Genomic DNA, 9,792 nt, shown 5'->3' with positions numbered 1-9,792 from the left:
GTTTCTGAAAATTATATATTTTTAAATTTTAACTAGGTTATGTAAGAAAAATTAAATGTCCACGGAAATACCTAAATTTTTTGATATAGAGATTGTTTGGGTAAATAGCTCAATTACTTGGATTTTTTTAATATCAGAATGCTGAGTTTCTTTATGATGCAAAAACCTTAGAGGCGGCATGAGGTAATTAATAAAAGGGTGTAATAACGGAGGGATATGATAAAATTCCTCTTATATAAAACTAAAATATCCAAAAAATAAAGCTCATAGGTTACATTCGAGCAGAACATGTGCTTATTGGTTGAGTTTTTCGTGTTTTATATAAAATGACTTTTATAAAACTTGAAAAATGCAACCAATAGTCCCATTGGTTGTATTTTTGAAGTTTTGTAAAATATCTTTTAGTATAATCTTTTATCATAATTTTAAATATCTTTTATCATAATTATATTGATAAAAAAGAGTTACATAGATGCTTCGTGGCATAACAACTGAGAGGTTGATGCAGCATTTGCTATGCTCAATGACAGGGGGAAGATATGTTGAACATTTTCCGAGTCTATGAATTTAATGTCGATGTTAGAGATATATTCGGACTTACTTCTCATATTCCTAAACAAATGCCAAGTACATTGGATCCCACTTAATAGGTTTATCAATTAGAGCCCTTGCAATATTCAGTTGGGGAAAAACTATATTCTTCGGTGAGTGATCTCTCACTCAGGGAAATGTATTTCGCAGCGATTTCTTAGGAAGGATCTCACTGTACTGCAACATAGCAAACAAGTTGTCAACTATGTAATTACATATATTATAATGTAGTATTTGCGCACAGGTTATTACAATAAGGTTATGAATTTTCTATCCAACTGATTCTCACTCCAAATTCACTACAACAAAAAAATTCAATAATGTAACATCCACACCCATTGTTTTTAATTACAGATAACAATCACAAACAAAGAACACCCATTTACTGCTCATGAATAAATTTATTAGATACATGTGTGTACAGTATTATCAAAAGCATTTCACATGCACAATTGCACATACATGATCGTGCTGTATATGAATATAAGCTTACGTGCTAATCAATAAGCTCGTTGAAAATTAACAACTTTGAGTCAGCACTGATAAGTCATCACTTGTCATTTCATTCAGCAATTTAACCTGAAATAGGGAGGGGGGGGATGTAAATTGCAAAAAAATTAATGAATATTGTGAACTTTGTGTGTGTCATAAAAATGCCATAACAAAATGAAAAAGGTTCAACTTGCTCGAGACCTCTTTAATAAGACAAATATAAGATGTAGCATTATGATAGACCAAACATAATATATTTTTACTGTAATACATGTTATTCCTATTATGAGGGAATTTATTATTTACGATTATATAGCTTATATACATAGATCATCTTGCGATCAGCAGGATTTCTTTTTCTCCCGAAAATCTCGACTTATTTACTGCACATTAACATGCAAAGTGCGTGAAATTTCATGTTAAGAAAAAAAAAAAAATTCGGTTTCATCACGTTAACTTACCTTCTGCTAAACAGCAAGTTTTGTCTTCATCTCGGCTTCAACTCCTCGCATGGCCGCCTGACTGTACTTTTTCGTTAACCTAAATTCCTTTCAGCATCTCAAATGCATATATCAAGCATTAATAGAATCGGAAAACGCGAAAATAGTTTTTTGAATCGACGATATCGTCCTTGAATCTGAGGAAATAACCCGTATGGAATGGCCAGCATTCTCACCTGACTTGAATCCGATAGAGCATGAGTGGGACATGCTTGGCCGACGAGTTGCAGCCCGTCAACCACCTCCTACATGTGTACCGGAACTTCGGAGAGCATTGCTTGCTGAGTGGAGTGATCTTCCCCAAGATCAGATCGATAATTTGATACTCAGCATGCCTAGGCGTTGTACGGACTGTATTTCATCGCATGGGAGACATACAATGTATTAACCATCATACCAACCATGTAATAGTATGTTTTTGTAAAGGAGATATTTTTTACAATTGCTCCAGGGAGCAAAAATCGTAGTTTTTATGAATGGTATCATACATACACCATCGTTTTTGTTCTTTATATTTTGTTTAATAAATGGGCTTTATGAATAAGTAACGTTTGTTTTGTTTCTGAACCTTTATTTGCCGGAGCTGGCATTATCCTTAATTTATGGACATGACTGTAGTTGAATTCGCGTTTCAAGTTCTCCGATAATTTAAATTGACAACCATCACCACCCAGTAACGTTGCGGGTCATTTGAGTATAGTGTTTCAGAATATTGAGGAAGCTTACATTGAAAGCAGAAATTTATGCAAATACATAATGCAGGGGGTTCCGAACTGTGTGCCGCGGCATCCTGCAAAGGTTATCCGAAGAGACTGTTAAACTGCTCTGGGGAGCCACGGATAAGCGTTGATTAGGAAAAGAGGTGCCGTGGGTGGAAAAAGTTTTAGAGTCCCTGACATATAAGTGTATAACAGCCCCCACACATCCTCCAACGCTGCCTTCGCTAGGATCTTTGAAGGGGCCTCCAGGCCAAGTAATTTTTCTGAGGCCCTATTACGCAAATTATCGAAAGTTTCAACCAGATCTCATTTTTGTGAGGCTCCTCTTCTTTTGGACCCCCGAGCCGTGCCTGGGTGGGCCCATTCTTTTTGACGGCACTCCCGCCCTTTGGGCCGTTCAAGGATTACGTCAACAAATTTTTAGTCATTTGTGACCCCCCCTCCCCAAGCCATATATGGTAAACCCCGGACCAAATGTGGGCCTCAAGGTTATCTGATGTGGCTTGCCCCCTCAAACCAAATTTTGTGAAAATGAACTACGCGGCACATTTACAGATCGCTTAAATAACCCGTGGCTCAATTCCAGAGCATTTAAGTGGCACATTTTCAGGTTACTGAAGTAAGCCCGTGGCACATTTTCAGGTCACTGAAGTAAGCCCGTGGCACAAAGATCACTTAAACGATCCGTGGCACATTTAGAGATCCCTTGAGTGATATGTGGCACAATTTTAGAGCACTTAAGGGGCCCCCTCAGTGCAGTTCTACATCACTCAAGTTACCCGCGGTACATTCCCAGATTACTTTCCGTGGCATAATTACGGATCATTTGCACAGTTCCAGAGCACTTAAGCAGCCCGGACACATTTCCTGAGCACTTGAAGAATCCGTGAAACATTTAGAGATCGCTGAAGAAGTTCTGTAAGGAATTTATCATTAGGAAGAATGTTAGTTCAGGCGCCCACAATCTATCCAAAGGTTTTTCGTTTTTGACGGACCGAGTAAGATGCAAATAGTATTTCATATTTTCATAAAGGGTGGTTGGTGACGTAAGCATCATCCAAAACCCCCTCCCCCTTGTCATCAAAAGTCAGCAAATCGGGAACCCCCCCCCCCACCAATACTGACTTAATACTTGAATGACCGCTTACCTAAGGGGCCCGGTGCGTCTCAATAGTTTCGGACACGAAAAATATTTGCCCGATTTTATATATTTGGGGGTAGGAATCGCAAGAGCGAAGTGGGGGGGGGGGGGAAACATGAGGGTCGGGTACCCTCCCGAAATGTGAGAAAACGACTGAAAATGGGAAAAAGATGGAAAAATCTATTGTTCTATCACTTTGGTCCCCCGAACGAAATTTCTGGCTACGCCCCTGAGGAATCTGCATCCATTATTTCAAAATATACAAGAATGCTATAAAATATCCATACAGAAAATGTTAAATACACAATTCATTAGATTAACACAAAAACTGGCGAAAATTCAGCACTGAAGGTAATTTTAAACTAATGAGAGAAAATAAAATCCTGAAACTGATAAAAATTTTGGACTTGATGAATCAAAAATAATTGAAAGAAATAATTCCTGCACCACACGCAATTAAAATTCAGAATTTACGGGGGGAAAATTTTTCAGAATTGATGAAACTTAAGAATTAATGCAAGAAGTAATTTCAGAGAATTCATGAAAGCCTCCAATAGTTTACCGTAAGTGCAGTACTTATTTTTTGATAAAAAAAAAATAAATACGTCAGCCTCGCTTGTAATGACTAGAGCCCGGAAGTTTAGGCACTAAAGATGGTCGAAAAAGGCACTAAAAATGAATAAAATAGGCATAATTTTAATGAAAAAAAAAAAAACTACAAATAACTAAAAACTAAGGTATCGAGGGCCCAAAAAATAGCTGAAAAATCGATTGTACTTAATTACAATGTATAATAACTGCATTATTATTTAAGTTAAATGGATTTCAAGTCAAAAATAAAATGTTACTAGACCGTCAGGATTAGGCCAATTTCAGGGCCACAATTACCAGACGCGGGATCGGTAGGGATAATGATCTGTGGAGCTATCTCGAGTTGCGAATGATTCTCGTTTATTTGTCGTATCATTTTGAATAATCATTATCATTTCTATAGTTGAAACATGGCTATCGTGTTCTATTTTTGTAAAAAGAAAAAAATATTTTTATATTACTACGTATACAAGACTACTTCAAGCGTGGGGCCCTGCATGACCGCATCTGTCACACACCCATGAGGGGGGAGGGAAACTCTTGTCAATTTAATCGATTTTAAATGTGCATGTTTAATAAATAACTTTTAATAGCTGGTTGTTTGCAGCGCATTTATGATGCAAAAAATAAAGCCAAACAACATGGGCCCCAGAGCCCTGTTTGCTCCTATTCCGCCTTCCATAAGCCATGTTGCCAATTCAAGACCTTTTCGGACAATCATCGGTCCACTATACACATACAACGCAGTCGAATGCCTGAGCGAGACATATTATATGAAGCCTGTGAGGAGAAACAAATTTCTAACTTTCCTCCGCTTTTCTAACACGGACTGCGTTCATCTGAAACAAAATCATTCACGGCTAATATCATCCGGTCAAAGCAAAATTAATACATGCCAACACCAATCTCTCAGATCACTTAGTTGCGTCTAAATGGGGCTGGGGAAGGCGGCTTTCTGACGATAAGTAATACTGAGATTTGTGAAATTTTAAAAAGAGCGATTTTTTTTTTAAGTTTTCAATGCCCGTAATATTCAAGTTTTACAGATTATTCCTCTGAAATTCACTAATAACCTTGAAACTGTTAAAATAGGCATTTATGGCACGATAATTTAAAAAAAGGCATTTTTACCGGAAAAGTTTAAAAATAAGTAAAAAAAACATTTATGTGGCATTTTGCCTGAACTTCCGGGCTCTACTAAGGACGAATCGTTTGTACCAAAAAAAATTTCGCAGAATCTTCGATATCATTTTAACTGTGTTTGGCTGTATAAATAAAGTACTTTTTTTAATTATAACTTTGCGATCTGCAATTGCTGAACTGGTCAAAAACCTTTTTTGATCAGTATTGGCACCTAAAACTTTTTTTTATGTAGATACGGAATTTCGGGCTGAGGGCAGTACGAAATGTTTTGCACGCCATAATCCATTTTGCTTATCGAGAAACTTCTGAAAGTGGTATTTTAACTCAAGTAGAGAGTTACGGTAGTCTCTCGATAATTCGAGGAGGATCGGACCGAGGCCACCTCGGATTAAGTAAACAATTACGAAGAAAACGGTCAAACTTTTTGCACATCTCTCGGCGACCCCCGAAAGTTGAAATGGTCTGCGTCCATTCAAAGGAGTCTATAAAATCCACGTATCAGAAGACATATTTCGGGGCACTTTTTGCCTTTTACCGACCTCAGTTGTACGTATTTTTATTGCCCTGCGCATAGGCGGTGATAGACTTGGAAGTCTGGGGGGAAGGGGCATGATGATAATGTCAATTCATATATACGCATATACATTATATCTGTCGACTTCAATTTTGACTCTTGGGGGGGGGGGTGCATCCCCCCCAGGCGTATCTCCACCCATGGCAGTGCGCCAACATTTTTTATATTATGTTCCCTCCACTTCATCGATTCTTTAAAATAATAAATTATGTCTCTGACCTGCGATTTCTTTTATTTTTCTTCCTGCTCTTCTGCAACTGATATAATTGGTAAAGAGTGAATAGCAAGAGCGCGTCTTCCATTGTGGACATCCATCAACAGTCACAAGCTGGATCGCAAGATAAAACTATTGAAAAATTGTTGCGTGTAGACACCCCCAAAAAATGACACGGTTTTCAGACCGGTTTGGTCCCCCCCCCCCAGAACGTACGATAAAACGGTGTGTGTAAACGGGCCTTAAGATATTTTCGAGGAAAAGGGACGGAAAGTATGAAAAAACATTTCCCACCCCTGCTGTATTATTATTAAGAAAGAAAAGGAGAAAAAAAAACACTATACACTGCTGGCCACCCAAATTGCAACACCAAGAAAGACAAGAGATATCGCAACAATATTTATTTTGTAGATAACATGTTGACCAAGCATCAAATGATTAAATTTATAGACTTCTGTGAAGTGTGGTTCCTGCCAAAATCAGTAGCCAGAGTAGCCGCCATTGTTGGAGATCACCGCTGCCACACGCCTCGGCATTGATTCAAAGTGACTTTGGATGTGTTCTTGGGGTACAGCAGACCAAGCAGCTTCCACGCGTTGCCAAAGTTGATCTGGTGATGTAATCTGGGTCAATCGTTGAGCAACCATGGACCACATGTTTTCTATCGGCGAAAGATCCGGAGAGCGAGCTGGCCAGGGAAGCAATTCAATCTGGCGATTGACGAAGAACCTTTGGACAAAGCGTGCCACGTGTGGTCGCGCATTATCCTGTTGAAATATGGCTGTGGGCAAGCCCTGAAGGTAAGGAAGGACAACTGGCTCCAACACCTCGGAGATGTAGCGCTGGCTTTTTGAAGTACCGGCAATGCGTACTAGAGGAGTGCGAGAGTGATATCCAATACCGCCCCATACCAGTGTGGCGGTGCATAATGCAGCTGTTCAGAATCCTCTCTCCACGGTGTCTCCAGACTCGAATCCGACCATCGTGGTGTTGCAGACAGAAGCGTGACTCGTCAGTAAAGACAATTTCATTCCATTGTGCCGTCCACATCCTTCTTTCATCGCACCATTGGCGGCGGAGACGTCTGTGGTTCTGCGTCAAGGGTAGACGAAGCAATGGACGTCTTGCGGACAGACCACTCTGCTGTAAACGGCGTCGAATGGTACGCGCAGACACTGGATGATGCGGTACAGACTGAATGTGCTGTGCTATGGTTCGTGATGTGGCTGAGCGATCCGTCACTGCCATACGTACAATACGCCTGTCGTCACGTGAAGTGGTGCACTGAGGTGGATGCGATCGAACACGTCGGTCCGTCGTACCCTCCTGCATCCAACGATCACATATCCGCATTACAGTTTGCGGCGGCTCACCAAAGACTGGCCAACGGTCGCCAAGTGCGGGGACTGCGCGAGAGAATTTTTTGTGACTAGACAGACCTGAAGGTAACGCTGATTCAACATGTTATGTTCTCGATGATACAATAAAAGTGGACAGTAACAGTGGTGACCTAGACCGAAGCAACCTTCTGAAGACATAAAGATGACGAATCTACTCAGCCGAAGCCCAATGTGTGCAGCACCGCCGATGCCATTAAAATCAGGGTAGGACCTTTTGTGATCGCTCTATTTTGTTTGGTCAGGATAACAAATGTTCTTATTTTTATTTTCGCAATTATATAACTAGATTCGCATAAAAGTCTGTATCCAAAAATGCCTAACGATAACTCTCTTAACCCTTCGCCACCTGACCCATCACCAGAAAACTTACAAATTTGTCGCGTTGCCTTGAAACTCCCGCCCATATGGCGGCAAAATATAAAATTATGGTTCATTCAAGTGGAAAGTTGTTTTTCAATATCCGCCATAACTAACGACGCTACCAAATACAATAACGTGATTGCGGTTATAGATCCAGAAACGCTCGCTTCCGTTTCAGATATTTTATTGAACCCACCCGAAACAAACAAGTATGAGACTCTTAAACAACGGATAATCGAAGAATTCGCTGATTCTAACATTTGTCAAGTACGCAAGTTGTTGTCCGAACTACAGTTGGGGGACAAAAAACCTTCACACCTATTAAGGGAAATGAGAGATTTAGCCGGCAAATCTGTAAGCGACGATTTTCTAAAAACTCTATGGTTCCAACGTATGCCGTCAGAAACACAGGCCATCCTATCAGTTAGCTCAGAGACATTAGCGAAAATGGCCGACAAAGTAATAGAAGTTAGTAAAGACACATACAACAACAGCATCTATTCCATGGGGAGAGCGGAACGCACAGTGACCCCGCAGCTACATGTCAACAACGTTGAACCCGATAATCCCTCCCCTCAGACAGAAATGAGTGCCATGAGAGCGGAGATAGCTTCTCTTAACAAAAAACTCGACCGCTTGTCTAGAGAGAGAGAGAGAAACAAACTATACTAGACGGAGGTTCAGATCTCCTTATCGTCGTTTCACTCCCTCATCACAAACAACCGGCTATTGCTATTACCATGCTAGATTCGGCAACAACGCCTTCAGATGTCAACAACCGTGCTCTTTTCAAACCAAGGAACAGGGAAACTAAACACGGCCGTCGACTATAATATATCGGCGACGTCAACACCGATGGCCGTGAAAACTTGTCGCCTTTATGTATTTGATAAAAGATCCCATTTGAGATTTTTAATTGATTCAGGATCTGACGTTTCTTGCATTCCACTCACAAAACATTACACAAAAATAGTTCCCGATTCATTTGAATTGTTTGCTGCCAATAACTCTAAGATACACACTTACGGCACCAAAGTTCTCAATGTTGACTTTGGATTAAGACGATGTTTTGAGTGGAAGTTTCTCATTACAAGCGTACCAATACCGATCATAGGCGAGGATTTTCTTCTCAACTTTGGACTTTTAATTGATCTCAAACACCGCAGATTAATGGACAGTGTCACGAAACTTTCGCAAATTGGAAAAATTGAATATAACTCTGAAAACTATTCCATTAAGGTAATATCCGAAACTTCGGAATATCACAAAATCTTGGCAGAATTTCCTGAACTGACAAAAGTGTCGCACAAAGTGAAGCCTGTTCAGCATAACACTGTACATTACATCGAAACCACCGGCCCGCCTATACATAGCAAACCCAGGCGATTAAATCCCAAGCTCTATGATGCTGTTAAGGAGGAATTCCAATTTATGATGAATCAAGGAATATGTAGGCCTTCTAAATCGCCCTGGTCATCACCATTACATGTCGTATCAAAAAGTTCAGGCAGTATTCGTCCAGTGGGTGACTACCGCAAACTCAATGCCTGCACGGTCCCAGATAGGTACCCCATTCCTCACATTCAGGACTTTTCAAATGCATTACACGGTAAAAGTTGTTTTTCAAAACTTGACATTGTGCGGGCGTATTTTCACATTCCTATTCATTCCGACCACATTCCGAAAACAGCTGTTTGCACACCTTTCGGCTTATTTGAATTTCCTTACCTGAATTTTGGCTTGTGTAATGCTGCCCAATCTTTCCAACGATTTATGAATGAGATTCTTGGTGATCTGAAATTTTGTTATGTCTATTTAGATGACATTTTGATTTTCAGTGACAGTGAAATTGAACATAAGGTTCACTTACGCACTGTTTTGCAACGGCTCAATAACTATGGCCTCACAATTAATGTTTCCAAATGTGTCTTCGGTGTTGCGGAGATATCATTCTTAGGCCACTCCATTTCCAAACAAGGCGCCAAACCCTTGCCAGAAAAAGTTGAGCCGATTCTCAATTATCCAAGACCAATTAAAGAACTACGATGTTTCCTTGGACTACTCAAT

The 9,792-nt window shown here is 40.0% G+C and overlaps 1 long non-coding RNA gene across 1 annotated transcript in view; it reads right to left on the bottom strand.

Moving 5' to 3' along the window:
* Window positions 1-985: 985 nt before the first annotated feature.
* LOC149074192 (uncharacterized) overlaps window positions 986-9,792 on the bottom strand; it is a 44,051-nt gene continuing 35,244 nt past the window's right edge. The window contains exon 3 of the long non-coding RNA XR_016194423.1: window positions 986-1,170. This is a non-coding gene — a long non-coding RNA (uncharacterized LOC149074192). The remainder of the gene's footprint in view (window positions 1,171-9,792) is intronic.

Source organism: Pholcus phalangioides, unplaced genomic scaffold, assembly GCF_987345545.1.
Source record: "Pholcus phalangioides strain wild (caught in Gottingen) unplaced genomic scaffold, Ppha-v1.0 ptg000017l_1, whole genome shotgun sequence".
In the NCBI taxonomy this organism is placed as follows: Eukaryota; Metazoa; Arthropoda; class Arachnida; order Araneae; family Pholcidae; genus Pholcus; species Pholcus phalangioides.
The sequence above is the reverse complement of the archived record's forward strand: the minus strand, read 5'-3'. Positions and strand labels throughout refer to the sequence as shown.